This window comes from Hyperolius riggenbachi, chromosome 4, assembly GCF_040937935.1.
Source record: "Hyperolius riggenbachi isolate aHypRig1 chromosome 4, aHypRig1.pri, whole genome shotgun sequence".
Classification (NCBI taxonomy): domain Eukaryota; kingdom Metazoa; phylum Chordata; class Amphibia; order Anura; family Hyperoliidae; genus Hyperolius; species Hyperolius riggenbachi.
The window spans coordinates 333,390,074-333,403,936 of NC_090649.1; the positions used below are offsets into that span (position 1 = coordinate 333,390,074).

Sequence of the window (13,863 nt, forward strand, 5' to 3'; positions counted from 1 at the left end):
CCCTAGGGGCAGATTAGGGTCTAATCTGATGGGTAACAGTGACAGGTGGTGATAGCACCCCTGTAAATCCTAAAGGTACTCATTGGACTTTGGGCCCCTTAGCGCAGTTAGGGTGCAAAAAAGTGCCACAAGTGGTATCGCTGTACTCAGGAGAAGTAGTACAATGTGTTTTGGGGTGTATTTTTTAAACCTCACGGTTTAGGGCCCCTAAAATGCCAGGGCAGTATAGGAACCCCACAAATGACCCCATTTTAGAAAGAAGACATACCAAGGTACTCTGTTAGGAGTACGGTGAGTTCATAGAAGATTTTATTTTTTGTCACAAGTTAGAGGAAAGTGACACTTTGTGAAAAAACCCCCAATACAAATCAATTTCCGCTAACTTGTGACAAAAAAAATAAAATCTTCTATGAACTCGCCATACTCCTAACATAGTACCTTGGTATTTCTTCTTTCTAAAATGGGGTCATTTGTGGGGTTTCTATACTGCCCTGGCATTTTAGGGGCCCTAAACCGTGAGGAGTAGTCTGGAAACCAAATGCCGCAAAATGACCCTTGAAATCCTAAAGGTACTCACTGGACTTTGGACCCCTTAGCGCAGTTAGGGTGCAAAAAAGTGCCAGAGTCCAATGAGTACCTTTAGGATTTCACAGGTCATTTTGCGGCATTTGGTTTCCAGACTACTCCTCACGGTTTAGGGCCCCTAAAATGCCAGGGCAGTATAGGAACCCCACAAATGACCCCATTTTAGAAAGAAGACACCCCAAGGTATTCTGTTAGGAGTATGGTGAGTTCATAGAAGATTTTATTTTTTGTCACAAGATAGCGGAAAGTGACACTTTGTGAAAAAAAAACCAATACAAATCAATTTCCGCTAACTTGTGACGAAAAATAAAATCTTCTATGAACTCACCATACTCCTAACAGAGTACCTTGGTATGTCTTCTTTCTAAAATGGGGTCATTTGTGGGGTTCCTATACTGCCCTGGCATTTTAGGGGCCCTAAACCGTGAAGAGTAGTCTGGAAACCAAATGCCGCAAAATGACCCTTGAAATCCTAAAAGTACTCATTGGACTCTGGGCCCCTTAGCGCAGTTAGGGTGCAAAAAAAGTGCCACACATGTGGTATCGGCGTACTCAGGAGAAGTAGTACAATATGTTTTGGGTTGTATTTTTACACATACCCATGCTGGGTGGGAGAAATATCTCTGTAAATGGACAATTGTGTGTAAAAAAAAATAAAAAGATTGTCATTTACAGAGGTATTTCTCCCACTCAGCATGGGTATATGTAAAAATACACCTCAAAATACATTATACCACTTCTCCTGAGTACAGCGATACCACATGTGTGGCACTTTTTTTGCACCCTAACTGCGCTAAGGGGCCCAGAGTCAAATGAGTACCTTTAGGCTTTACAGGGGTGCTCAAAATGTAGCACCCCGCCCACTTGCCAGGACAGTTAACAAACCCCACAAATGACCCCATTTTGGAAAGAATACACAACAAGGTATTCCATGAGGGGAATGGTGAGGTCATTGAAAATTTTATTTTTTGTCACAAGTTAACGGAAAATGACACTTTGTAAAAAGAAAAACAAAAAAAACAATTCTGCTTGTGACAAAAACTAAAATCTTCTATGAACTCACTGTGCACCTCACAGAATACTTTAGGGTGTCCTCTTTCCAAAATGGGGTCATTTGTGGAGTCTGTCCTGGCATTTTAAGGTCTCTGCAATCATTACATGTATGGCCAGTATTAGGAGTTTCTGCTATACTCCTTATATTGGGTATACGGGTAATGCACTCTGGGCTGAAAGGAAAAATGAACGGCAAACATACCTTGCTCCACATCAATGGCAGATCTTCCTCCACATCAATGGCAGTGATAACCTCAGGAGAGAGACACCCCGTGCCACCCTGCACTCAGAGTGAGCCACCAACTTATGTGACTGGGCCTCAGAACTTTAGTATACAGCATTATGCCTGTAGTATACAGCAATATGCCTGCCAATAGAGATGACTCTGTGTGGCATTAAAGTATCATCATAGGCCCAAAGTAAATCACATATAAACCGGGGGTGTCCACACTCAAGGGAAATTCAAACATGCCGTCTTATATCGCCAACCCAGGACAAATCAGCAATATCAAGCATGGAAACCGATCCTTCTTCCGACTTTTATGCTTACCTGTTTGTTTGGTTTTCAAGCTTACCTCTCCTCTCCCTGGGACAATGTGCGAAAGACCACTGAGTGTGTGCCTACTCCTGTGTCTGGAGTTCCCTAGGTTCTAATAGTGTACCTGCTCGTGGTACCTCTCAAAACACTACCCTACGCATAGGCCAAGCTGGTCAGGACATTTGGGACAATAAAAACTGGTGTCAGTCCTTCTTCTAGTACTGCTGCAGACACGACAACGTTTTCTTCGGATGCGTTGACCTGGGGTACTCGGAAGCTGATAGGCATAATGCCTTCCATGCAGTAGGCTAGTTGCATCTGGGGGGGGCCTGGCACCTCCTGGATACAGGATGTCCAGAATGATCTGTTCCTGAAATTAAAGGAAAGATCCAGTTCTCCCAGCCTTACTGTAGAGAACAAAGCTGTTGTAAACTGCCAGTTGAATCAGATAAAAAGACACTTTCTTATACCAGCAACTTGTTTTCCGGGAAACTAAAAAGGGCGCTAACCTCTGGTCATTGAAGTCCACCCCTCCCATGTTGACATTATATTCGTGGACGACAAGGGGCTTTTCAATGACCTCAGTTGCCCGTTGAATTTGGACTGTCGTGTCTGTGTGAATGGTGGACGTCCCTCTTGTCCCTCCATTTCTCCGCAAGCAGGTCTTCAGTACGCAAGGCGGCCCTCTGCCCCCGTTCAAGTCTGGTGGTAACGAGCCGTTGGGGGAAGCCCTGGCGACTAGGCCACGCAGTGCCACAGCATCGGATTCCTTCTAACTTTAAGTGCTGATAGAGGGCCACACTTGTGTAATAGTTGTCCACATAAAGATGGTACCCCTTCTGGAACAAGGGTGACACCAAGTCCCACACAACCTTTCCACAGGTCTCACACAACCTTTCTACCTGCTCCCCAGGTAGTCGGGGCATCCGACCGGCTCCAATTTTGAGTCTTTTCCCTAATAGACCCTAAAACGACATGTATAGCTTGTGGCCCTTTCACAGAGCTTATACAGTTTCACCCCATACCGGGCGCGCTTGCTTGGGATGTACTGTTTGATGCAAAGGCGCCCGGTAAAGCGTAAGAGGGACTCGTCTACGCAGATGTTCTGTTCAGGGATATAAGCATCTGCAAATGTTGATGACAGGTGGTCTATGAGGGGCCGAATTTTGTGGAGCCGGTCATAAGCAGGGTGGCCCTTTTCATGACAGGTTTCGTCGTCGTTGAAGTGCAGGAAGCGCAGGATGGACTCAAATCGTGTCCTGGACATGGCAGCAGGGTACAAGGGAACATGATGTACTGGGTTCGTAGACCAATACGACCGCAATACATTCTGTTTCATTAGTCCCAAGTGAAGGACAAGGGCCAAAAACATTTTAATGTCGGAAACTTGGACTGGTTTCCACCGGAAAGGCTGGGCATAGCTGCTCTGGGGGCGCGGTGATGAATTGTGTGGCTTTACCGTTGGTCTCAACCACAATTAAGTCCAAGAGAACCTGGGTGATGAACAGCTGCAAAAAGTCTAGGGCCGTTCCTAGATAAGCTGTCGCCACCTGGACTCCAGACTGGGCAGTGAAAGGGGGCACTACGGGTGCGGCGGAATCAGGGGATTGCCAATCTGGATGTGCCAGCACCTCTGGGAGTCTATGGGTACTACGGGCCCGTCTTCTTCTTGGTGGGTGCGTCGGGGGTACTACTGCACGTGCCACCGTACCAGTTTCAACTTCCATGCTGGCGCTCACCACTTCACCAGGGTCTACGGAAGTACTGGTACTAAGTCCAGGAGATACTGCGCTGCTGGTACCTGCCTCACCAAGAAAACTCATCAGCGCTAGCACCACCCTGCTGCCCTTGAGGCGGATCCTGCGGCACCTGCGGTCTAGCGACATGGGGTCTGGTACGCCTGGCTCTAGCCGGGACCAAAGCCTCGTCATCACTTTCGGTCAGAGAACCACTGCTTTCCACAGGTTCAAATTCGGACCCGGATGATTCGTCGGATGAGTCTTCCCAAAAGCTCTCATCCGACTGGTCCATGTACCTGTATACCTCCTCATCGGAAATCCCCCTTCTTGCCATTGTGGATTGCTAAATTTATGGGGTTTTCCTCCGAGACTACCCAGAAAAAAAGAGCACCTACCTAGCAAAAGGGAGTATTTGAGAGGTATTGGGGTTGGTGGGAAGTGGGGTCTCAGAGGCAATCAAACAATCACGGGACAATCAAATACAATTACAGCACTATCGAATCTAATCACAGCACAAGCAAATCTGATGCACTCGGAAGGTGGTGGTTGGAGGTGGTGGGGGGGGGGAGGGTGGGGTAGGGTGGGGGGGGGGGAGGGTGTGGTGGTGGGGGGTGGGTGTGGCGGGAAGTGGGGTCTCAGAGGCAATCAAACAATCACGGGACAATCGAAGCCGATCACGGGACAATCAAATACAATTACAGCACAATCGAATCCAATCACAGCACAAGCAAATCTGATGCACTCGGAAAGGTGGAGGTTGGAGGTGGTGGGGGGGTGGGGGGGGGGGGGGGTTTGGGTGTGGCGGGAAGTGAGGTCTCAGAGGCAATCAAACAATCACGGGACAATCGAAGCCGATCACGGGACAATCAAATACAATTACAGCACAATCGAATCCAATCACAGCACAAGCAAATCTGATGCACTCGGAAGGTGATGGGGGGTGGGGGTTGTTGGGAAGTGGGGTCTCAGAGGCAATCAAACAATCACGGGACAATCTAAGCAGATCACGGGACAATCAAATACAATCGCAGCACAATCGAATACAATCACAGCACAGTCAAATACAATGCACTCGGACGGTGATTGGGGGGGGGTGTCTGAGGGCGATTTGAGGGGGTGGGGGGTTGATCAGGAGCCCGCATGGGGCAGACTGAGCCCTGATCTGATGAGAGGCAGACACAGGGGGTTACTGATCGCAGATCAGTTAGTAATTGCTGGGGAGGACAGATGTAAACAATGCGCAGGGGATGTAATCAGGAGGGGGGTATGAGGGCAATCGAGGGTCTGGGCAGGTGATCGGATGCCCCCACGGGGCAGTTAGGGTCTGCTCTGATGGGTGGGGGTGCTGAGGGGTGATGGACAGGTGATAGACAGGTGATCAGAGGGGGATCAGGTAGTTGTATACAGGGGGGTAGTCTGGGATGGGGTGTGATCTAAAGGTATAGGGGGGGGGATCAGGGGTGATTAGGAGGCAGTTAGGGACCTAATGCAGGGGATAGTGTCGCTAGTTAGTGATAGGTGGGGGTTTTAGAGGGGTGCAAGGGTGCTGGGCAGGGGTCTGCTGGGGTGATCAGGGGGGGTATGAAGGCTGGGGTGGGAGATCAGGGGGGCTGTGGGCAAAAAAAAGCTGTGTGCAATATAACTTACAAGTGCTTCCTCCTCGCTGGTGGTCTCTGGAACAATGAGACCACGAGGCGAGGAGGAAGCATGTATAAGGCACTTTGTTTACCTAACAAAGTGCCTTATACGCATCTGATTGGCCGGATTTGTATATTCCTCCGCTCGCCGGCGCTGCTAAGTGGCCGGCGAGCAGAGACTAAATGGCCGGCTACCGATCCCCAGACGAGGATCGCGTCACGGATGACTCGATCGCTCCGCCCATGCCCCTACAAGGACCGCCGCCTCTGGGCATGAGCTGGTCCTTGCGGCATCCACTTTGACTGCTCCTGTGCAGTGGGCGGTCGTTAAGTGGTTAAACCACTGGCTAGTAACACCTCCTCCTCAAGCCCAGACTGAGCTCCCATAAGCTCTTGCTACAAAGGCTCAAAGTGCCAAAGCACTCTGGAAAAGCTGTGGGCGAGGCTTGTTTAGTTTATAGGGAATTAGAGTATTTTAACAAAAAAACAAGTATTTGGCTTGAGGAATGCCCTATAAACTATATGTAAGGAACACAATTATGCAATGAGTAAAAGTTTACCTCGGATCCACTTTAAAGAGCTAATCTTGCTTTTCTGTATCCTGATTATCTGATTATATCTGGTAGGACAGAGGCGTTTAGGCAACACAATCACATTTTGCACTTTGCTGTCTAGAGGTCGCTGCATGCACTGGGGCATGATATGCATTTAAAAAATGTAATCTACATAGCTGCATTTTAAATATGGTGCTGAGTACAAGGTAACATTACACAGTGACTATACTTTTTTGCTTCTATGAATGCTCTTACACAGCTACAATCATCTTGTTTGTACTTATTTATACTGCTAAATATAAATTGCCCTTTTTAAAACAGAAGGCATTTGCAATAATTCAGATTAAAATTAGAAAGACCTGTTTGCCTGTATGAAAATTACAAAAGTATTGATGTGTTATATTTGCATACATAACATATTTACAAAAAGAATAAATTAAAAAAAAGGACCCATCTTCCATCATGCATCACTGCTGAATATGCAAATAATCTGTTTATGTCCCAAAAGCCAGGCTCACATCCAGAACCGCTGATGTATAGCAAGCCCACCGCTTATACATTTTACAGAGCCACATCAATCCAACATGCATACAGTGTAAATGGCTGTATGCATGGTGAATTGGAATGACTCTGTAAAATGTATAAGCCATAAGCTCGCTATAAACTAACGGTCCTAAATGTAAGCCTGGGTTTTAGGTGTGTAAAGAGATTATTTATGCCTTCTGTTTTAAAGAGGCAAAGCTATACTATGGATAGTTTTTTTTTTTGTAAGAGAGCTCCTCAGTTTCTTTAAGCTCTTTATACGCTCTTGGTTCTGGGTCACCATGAGCTATCTGGGTATTCTTTATTGGTAATGTGATCTCTAGCTCAATGCTCTGTCCTGGCAGTGAACTAATTACAAAAGCAGAGCAATGACATATCTGGAAAGCACCATTCACCGAAGGAATAATGACATCTGACTGAAAAGTGTATTTCCATCTTTACTTCAATTTTCAAAGTTCCATTAGACATTGAAAAAAAAATTGTTTTTTTAGGGATTATGTATTTAGCAATTATATATTTCGCCCACATAAAACACAGTTTTAAAAACTTCACAGGTCTAGTGTAGGTAGATTTCTAGTACTGTACTGAGGAATTAGTCCAGCATAACAGCTGCAGTCTAGTCAAAGCCTAAGTATAATTCAGCGCTGGTAGGATTTAAATTTGCAGTCTCTATTTCCATAATAAGTTAAGATACATTTATTCTTCCAAACATGTTCAACATGAGGAGCAGTTTGCCAAGAGACTAGTGGGAAGAAGATTACGCAAGGAATATTTGGACTTTTTAAACTAGGACCTGGATTCAAGTCAAGTTTCTTAACTTGTGACCTTCTCAGCTGTTGGATCAAGTTGTTTTGTCAGGCATTGAGCCAGCACAAAGTGAAAAAAGTCTACATTTGATTGATGGGGTATCAATGAAAACTCACAAAAATGTGCATCTGTGCCAAGACTCTTCTTATGCAAAAGGGTAGTTTCCTGACTATTGTAGAAAAGTGTGTACTGATATATACTGTTTAAATATCATCAAGCAAAATGAAGATAACAAAAAAGAAAAAAAAAAGTTGCAGTGCTAGTTAAGTATAAATAGATGTGACATCCTAGGTCAGCTAACATTTTTTTTGTTATGTGATGAACTTAATTCAATTGATAAAACCTTTTTTTCTAGTAAACACAGACAAATCCCTTTATAGTAAACTCAAAAGGGACCAGGAAAAGTAGTTTACTATATCAGAATTGGTCATACATTGTATATTTATACAGACACATTTGCTGGAACCAATGATTGAGTTTAGTTTTTCCAGAGGTTTACTATATCAGAGTTTATTATAACAAGATTTTACTGTATTGCAAACTGGAAAACCTAAACAAACAATTGTTTTCTTGCAGTAAAATCTGTTTTGCAGATACTTTATATATTGAAAGTGTTCTTTTCGGTGTACAGACTTTTGAAAGTTTTCTGCACTTTGCAAGTGGTTTAACAGATTCTGGTAGATTTTGAAGGTTTCTATATTTTAGTTTGCTTAAAGGACACCCGGAGACTAGAAAAACAAAGGAAAATGCATTACCTGCTTTTGTTAGTAATTTCTTCCTTCCTCAGGCTGTGCTGTGCTGTCTGTTTTCAGCCCTTGACTAATCTTAGTCATGACCTTTGATCCGGAACCAATTGCAGAAGCACACGCACAGTGTAAAATTTGCTCAAAACATTACAGCAAAGCATAACAAAATGTTGAAGTTTAAAGGGCAGCACAGCAATGCCAGTTTCCAAAAATTAGAGTCCGAGCACCTGGTTGCTCTGGCGAGGCATACATGTGTATTTTGCAAATGAGGACTAGTGTTGTGGGAATATTTCCCACAAAAAGAGCAGATTTCAACTATTTTTAAAAACCTGAATCACATTACTGTTTGTCATGTCACTTTGATTTACAGTTACATAAGTTTTTATTTGTTGTGCAACACTGAAAAAGTGAAAAGCCATAATGAACTGTTACAAACTGGTCCCTTCATAAAGGGCTGTAATTCTAGGCAGTATTAAACAGCTATTTAAGACTTGTATAAAATAAAGATTTTGGTGTAAGGAAATAAAAAAAAAACTATACCAGCAGCAGTGAAATGGACCCGAGAAGCTTCTCAAGTGTACTAAATACATAGTGGAAAAAACTGCTGCAGGATTAGCCATTCCTGCTTTCTGCAGAGGAAGAGGAGCTAGACAGCTGGGCGCATGAGAGAAAAGATCCTTGGAGCCAGCTTCAAAGAGGAGTGATGTTGGCTGTCCAAGTGCCTTTCAAGGAAGGAGAGCGGGATTATGTGGGGCCCCAGTGTATATCAGGAGTGTTTTCCAATGTGTTTATATTTTAACATATAAGTCTTATCAGTCAGGATTTTTTTCATGCATTATTTACAGTGCTAGTCTTTAGGGTCTATTTTTATAACTATTTCGCACGTTTATTTTTCTCTGGCACATTCATGTAAATTACTTTAAGTACCCTTACTTCCTTTTATTACATATAGTATGGTACATAACCAACAACATTGACAAATAACTTTCAAGTTCCAGGATGAGGCCATAATAAAACCCCACTGACTTGAGGTGATAGTAACATAGTTTGGCTGAAAATGCGCAGGCACAGTACAGTCCGGATAATGTCAGTGCAACTCAGAGCCACTTGTGCAGGCGCAGTGGACATCCTGTGCCAGAGGGGACTCAGGGCCACCAGCGGTAAGCGTAGCTGCGGCGTGAGCACAGGATGGCTGGCAGGGTAAGTGAATTTTTTTTTATTTACAACAAGCTCGGATGTGTCCTAAATGCCTCTTTTCCATGGACAGTTGATAGGCAGTGAAATGCCTCTCAAACTCTCACAACTGCTCACTGCTGCCTGGTAACTGCTCACTGCCGCAGTTTAATGCCTCTTCTGAAGCGGGTCGAGCCCGCATGGTGCACTAAGGCTGCCTTTGTTTCTCCCCAGCATCTAGGACCTCTCCCACCGCCTCTCACGTACGCGTTGTTCCTTTCCAGCACTAGGGGACTTTTGTTCCCAATTCTCAATGTTATTTCACCTTCATTATACGGCTTCCCCTGCATCCCTATTCCTGGCTATTTCTAAGAGGTTTCATTCCTTCACTGTGCATTCTATGCACTCTTGCATGCACTTTTTTATATGTGATCTGGATTATTGGTTTATCACCTGTCTGACCTTGGCACTATATATATGTCTATATATATCTACTTCTACTAATTACTCACAATTTTTGGGAACTATTTACATGCTTTGTGGATGTTTGTGGCACATTAATGTTACCATACTACTATACAATATACCTCTTGAGGCTTACATTTTTGGGAGATCCCCCCTCCTTTTTTGCCTATTTTGATATATGTATTTGTTATTTATTCCATTATTTATGGTATTTTGAGAGACATTGCCTATCACCTCTCATGGTGATATTTTAATTGCTTTTATTTTGAATTGTGGATTTTTTGCAAAATAAAGACTTTTGTGACATTTACTATATATGACCAGTTTGGTGCTTTTCAGAAAGGGCTCTTTTTCTGTCTTTATTGTATCAGTTCTATATTGTCTACAAACACCATGGTAAAATTTAGGAAATTTGGGACTTCGGTGACTTTATGAATGACCTTACCTACACCAGACTAGAAAGCTCACAGCCCAGAACATATGCAGGAAATTCTAATAAGTAGCCCCGCATTTGTCTAAAGATGGGGAAGAACTGACCCTGTATTGTTGGGCTGCCGTAAAAGTATACCCTAAGTATAATAATAATAATTAAAAAAAAGGATCAGTTTAGACCTGGCTGAGATTAGAGTAGTGTAGAAAGTTGGTAGTGCCGATTCCCAGTCTTCTGCATTGATTCGGTCCCTGGATGGGAAACTTTTGATCATTGATAAGGGTTTGTCTGGCCTTTGTGCTATTGCCCTAATCTAGTTGTAGTATACCATTCTAAAATTGAGCTCAGGTTCTATGCCTCAAAATTTTATTGTCCAGAAATAGCCCTTTTTGCTTGTGGGTTTTTTTTTTTTTGGGGGGGGGGGGGGGGGGTCAAGTGGTTCAATAGTCATTACAAATAGTAACAGGGGCAGTGGCAGCCTTGGTGAAGGAACTGTCATGTTGGTTATGATCCTAGCCTTCAGGTCTCAATACAATGAACTTGGGGCTCACCCTGAACCGTCTGAAAAACTTCCACAGTTCCACAATTACATTTGACAGAGTCAAACACCTTCTTGGCATACATGGAGACCGGCTTTGTCATTGTGGGCCATCTGGTTCTGAAACAGGCATCGTGTATTCAGGTAGTTTCTTTACCTGGCATAAAACCTGTTTAACCCCAGTGAATCACTGTCTTGCACTTTGAGATGATTGCCCAGGACTTTTGCAAACAGCTCATCATCAACATTAATGGGAAATTAGCTGGTATGATTTACAGAACCTGGAGTCCCCATCTGCCTTGCGGATGAGATTTATGACCGCTTCTGACCAGGAGCTTGGAGGCCTTCCAGCTTCAAGGGCTTAGTACACTACAGAGACCATTCAGATCTATTTTTAAGAATACTGCTACAAAGGTCCATGGAATCTTTAATAAGAGATGCAGCATATATTTAAAAACAGGGGCTTATATTCTTCTGTGTAAAATCGTAGTGTATGACTCTATAGGCACTTTACAATTCCAGTTGGAAATTATAGAATACTAATTGTTTATATCTTGAAACCATGGCGACCAACAGCAGGCTTCCAGATCCAGCCAGATTCCAAAATGTTCCTTTTTAAATTTTGAATAGTTTTAAAATTGATTGAAAATGATTTAAGGTTTTTACTGCCGTCTATGTCCCCACTGACACTGGCATGTAATTCTTGTCCCTGGAACACCAGTGAACTTTATGGGTTTAATATGAAAACTGGTAATTCCCAGACAGAAAATAAAGGACAACAATCAGTACTGGTTGTAGTTTCTAATGCTTCCCTACTTTACAAAAATGGGAAACCACAAAGGAATGGACAAGCACCATCAACAATAATACAGAGGCTTGGTTGCTTTTTTGGCTGTAATCGATGGTCTGACAGGAAGATACCTGTTAACAATGGAATCAGGTTTGTAAGATGGGCCAATCAGGGCCGGATTTCTGGCAAGGCCACATAGGCCATGGCCTAGGGCACCAGAAACTTAGGGGCAGCTCAAAAGGGGCAGTAAAGCTGTTCTATGCAGCCATCCCTATCTACAAGGACAGCTTTAACCTTTGAACTCTCTGTCCTGTACTTGTGTCGTCACTGCAATACCTGTAAGCTCTGTCCTGCAGGTACACATCTGCCTAACTCTCATGGTGACACAATGGGTTCATCATTAACGCGATAGAAAACAACATAAAAGTTCTTACAGAATCTATACGCGTATTACTGAAATAGTTATTGTCTGTGACATCCAGTGATGAAAAGTAAGTAGAATTCTCATTGGGGCACACAGAGATAACAACCATACAGACGGTATAGTTGGCCTTGGGCGGTAAAAAGTACAAATCCGGCCCTGGGGCCAATGTTTAGTAATTATATTTTTTAACAAACTCTAGCAACTGTTGTAGGGTGTGCAAAACCTTACCAGATCACTGTTTCTTTTGTGTGGAATACAGCAATTTCTCTCTGTTTGTGTGCGTCGCTTGCTGGTAAACCTGTTCAATCACACGTTTTGGGTAGCCGCGATTTTTGAATCTTTCCTTAAGTAAACCAGATTGTGTTTGAAAATCAACCTCATTGGAACAATTTCTCCTCAGGAATTGAGCCACCGGTATATTATTCCTCAGACTTTTAGTGGGAAAAGAGTAATAATGCAGTAGGCTGTTCACTGCCGTTTCTTTTCGATACAATGTCGTCTCAATGTGTCCAGCATCTGAAAAAGAAAGATGCAGATCAAGGAAGTCAAACGATTCAAATGACACTTGTGAGGTAAGTACAATATTGAGTTTGTTCTTGCCCAATTCTTCAATGAATTCAGGACCATCCCATAAAAGTAAGATGTCATCAATAAAAATGAAACCATCCCAGGATATGGGAATGGAATCTTTAAAAACTGGGCCCCCCAAAACAACCTTACGCTCCCACAAGCCTAAAAATAAATTAGCCACTGATGGGGCACACTTGGCCCCCATCGAGATACCATGAACTTGTAGGAAAAACCTACCATTGAAAGTGAAGTAGTTGTGTTTCAGCACATGGTCCAAGAATGTTAAGAGAAAATTGTTGAACTCGGATCTGGCAATCGTGGTTGAGGCTAGGAAGTACCAAACTGCCTCCACTGCATGGTAATATCCTATAATAGTATAAAGGGATTCGACATCCAACGAGATCATCAGTGTACCTGGTGGAATATAAATGTGGATTAATTTGGTTATTAAATCCAGGGAGTCCCTTACATAAGAATGAAGCATGCACACATGCTCCTGGAGAAATAAGTCAATAATAGAGATGGCCCGAACGGTTCGACCGCAAACTTTGGTGGTTCGCATTTGCGGTGAACCTCAAACTATATGCGAGTTCGACCCGCCGCCTATACTACATCATTAGGGTCAACTTTGACCCTCTACATCACAGTCAGCAGACACAGGGTAGCCAATCAGGCTACACTCCCTCCTGGAGCCCCGTCCCCTTATAAAAGGCAGGCAGCGTCAGCCTTTTCACTCACTCGTGTGGCTGCAGTAATTAGAGAAGGGAAAGAACCTGCTAACACAGGGAACGCTTAGTTAGGCTCTTGTGTTAGGTTGCTCCTTCTTGCTAATACTTATTACTAAAAAGCACTCCTCATCCTCAACAGCTCTTTTGAGAGCTAATGTTGTTCTTGTGATCCATTTTTTTTTTGTGTGTGTCCCACAGACACTTGTGTTGCATATACAGCCCAGTCAGTCAGTCGCAGCTGCTGGACCTTGGCCCCTTGTTAATTTCTACTGAGCCACTGCCAGGCCCAGCACATTCAGTGACTACCTGTGTGTGACAGCTGCACATTTGTAATACCAATCACTGCATACCCGCCTGTTCAGTGCACCTACCTACCTACGTGAGCGCACGCAGTGTTATATACCAGTCAGTCGCTGCACTTGTTCATGGTAAGAGTCCCCAGTGTCCGCCTTCTGGGCACAATTATCTCCAATGACCTGAGGTGGAAAGCCAACACTGCCTTAACACAGAGGAAAGCCCAACAGAGGCTTTTCTTTCTCCGCC

At 43.7% G+C, this 13,863-nt stretch overlaps 1 long non-coding RNA gene across 2 annotated transcripts in view; it reads right to left on the reverse strand.

Moving 5' to 3' along the window:
* The window catches only part of LOC137570824 (uncharacterized), a 40,779-nt gene extending 28,247 nt beyond the window's left edge, over positions 1 to 12,532 (reverse strand). Inside the window, exon 1 of one of the 2 annotated variants that reach the window (XR_011031201.1) lies at positions 12,251 to 12,532. This is a non-coding gene — a long non-coding RNA (uncharacterized lncRNA). Of the gene's footprint in view, positions 1 to 1,840; positions 2,062 to 12,250 lie in introns of those variants that run through there. The other variant, XR_011031200.1, reaches the window with a different exon arrangement.
* Positions 12,533 to 13,863: the final 1,331 nt, after the last annotated feature.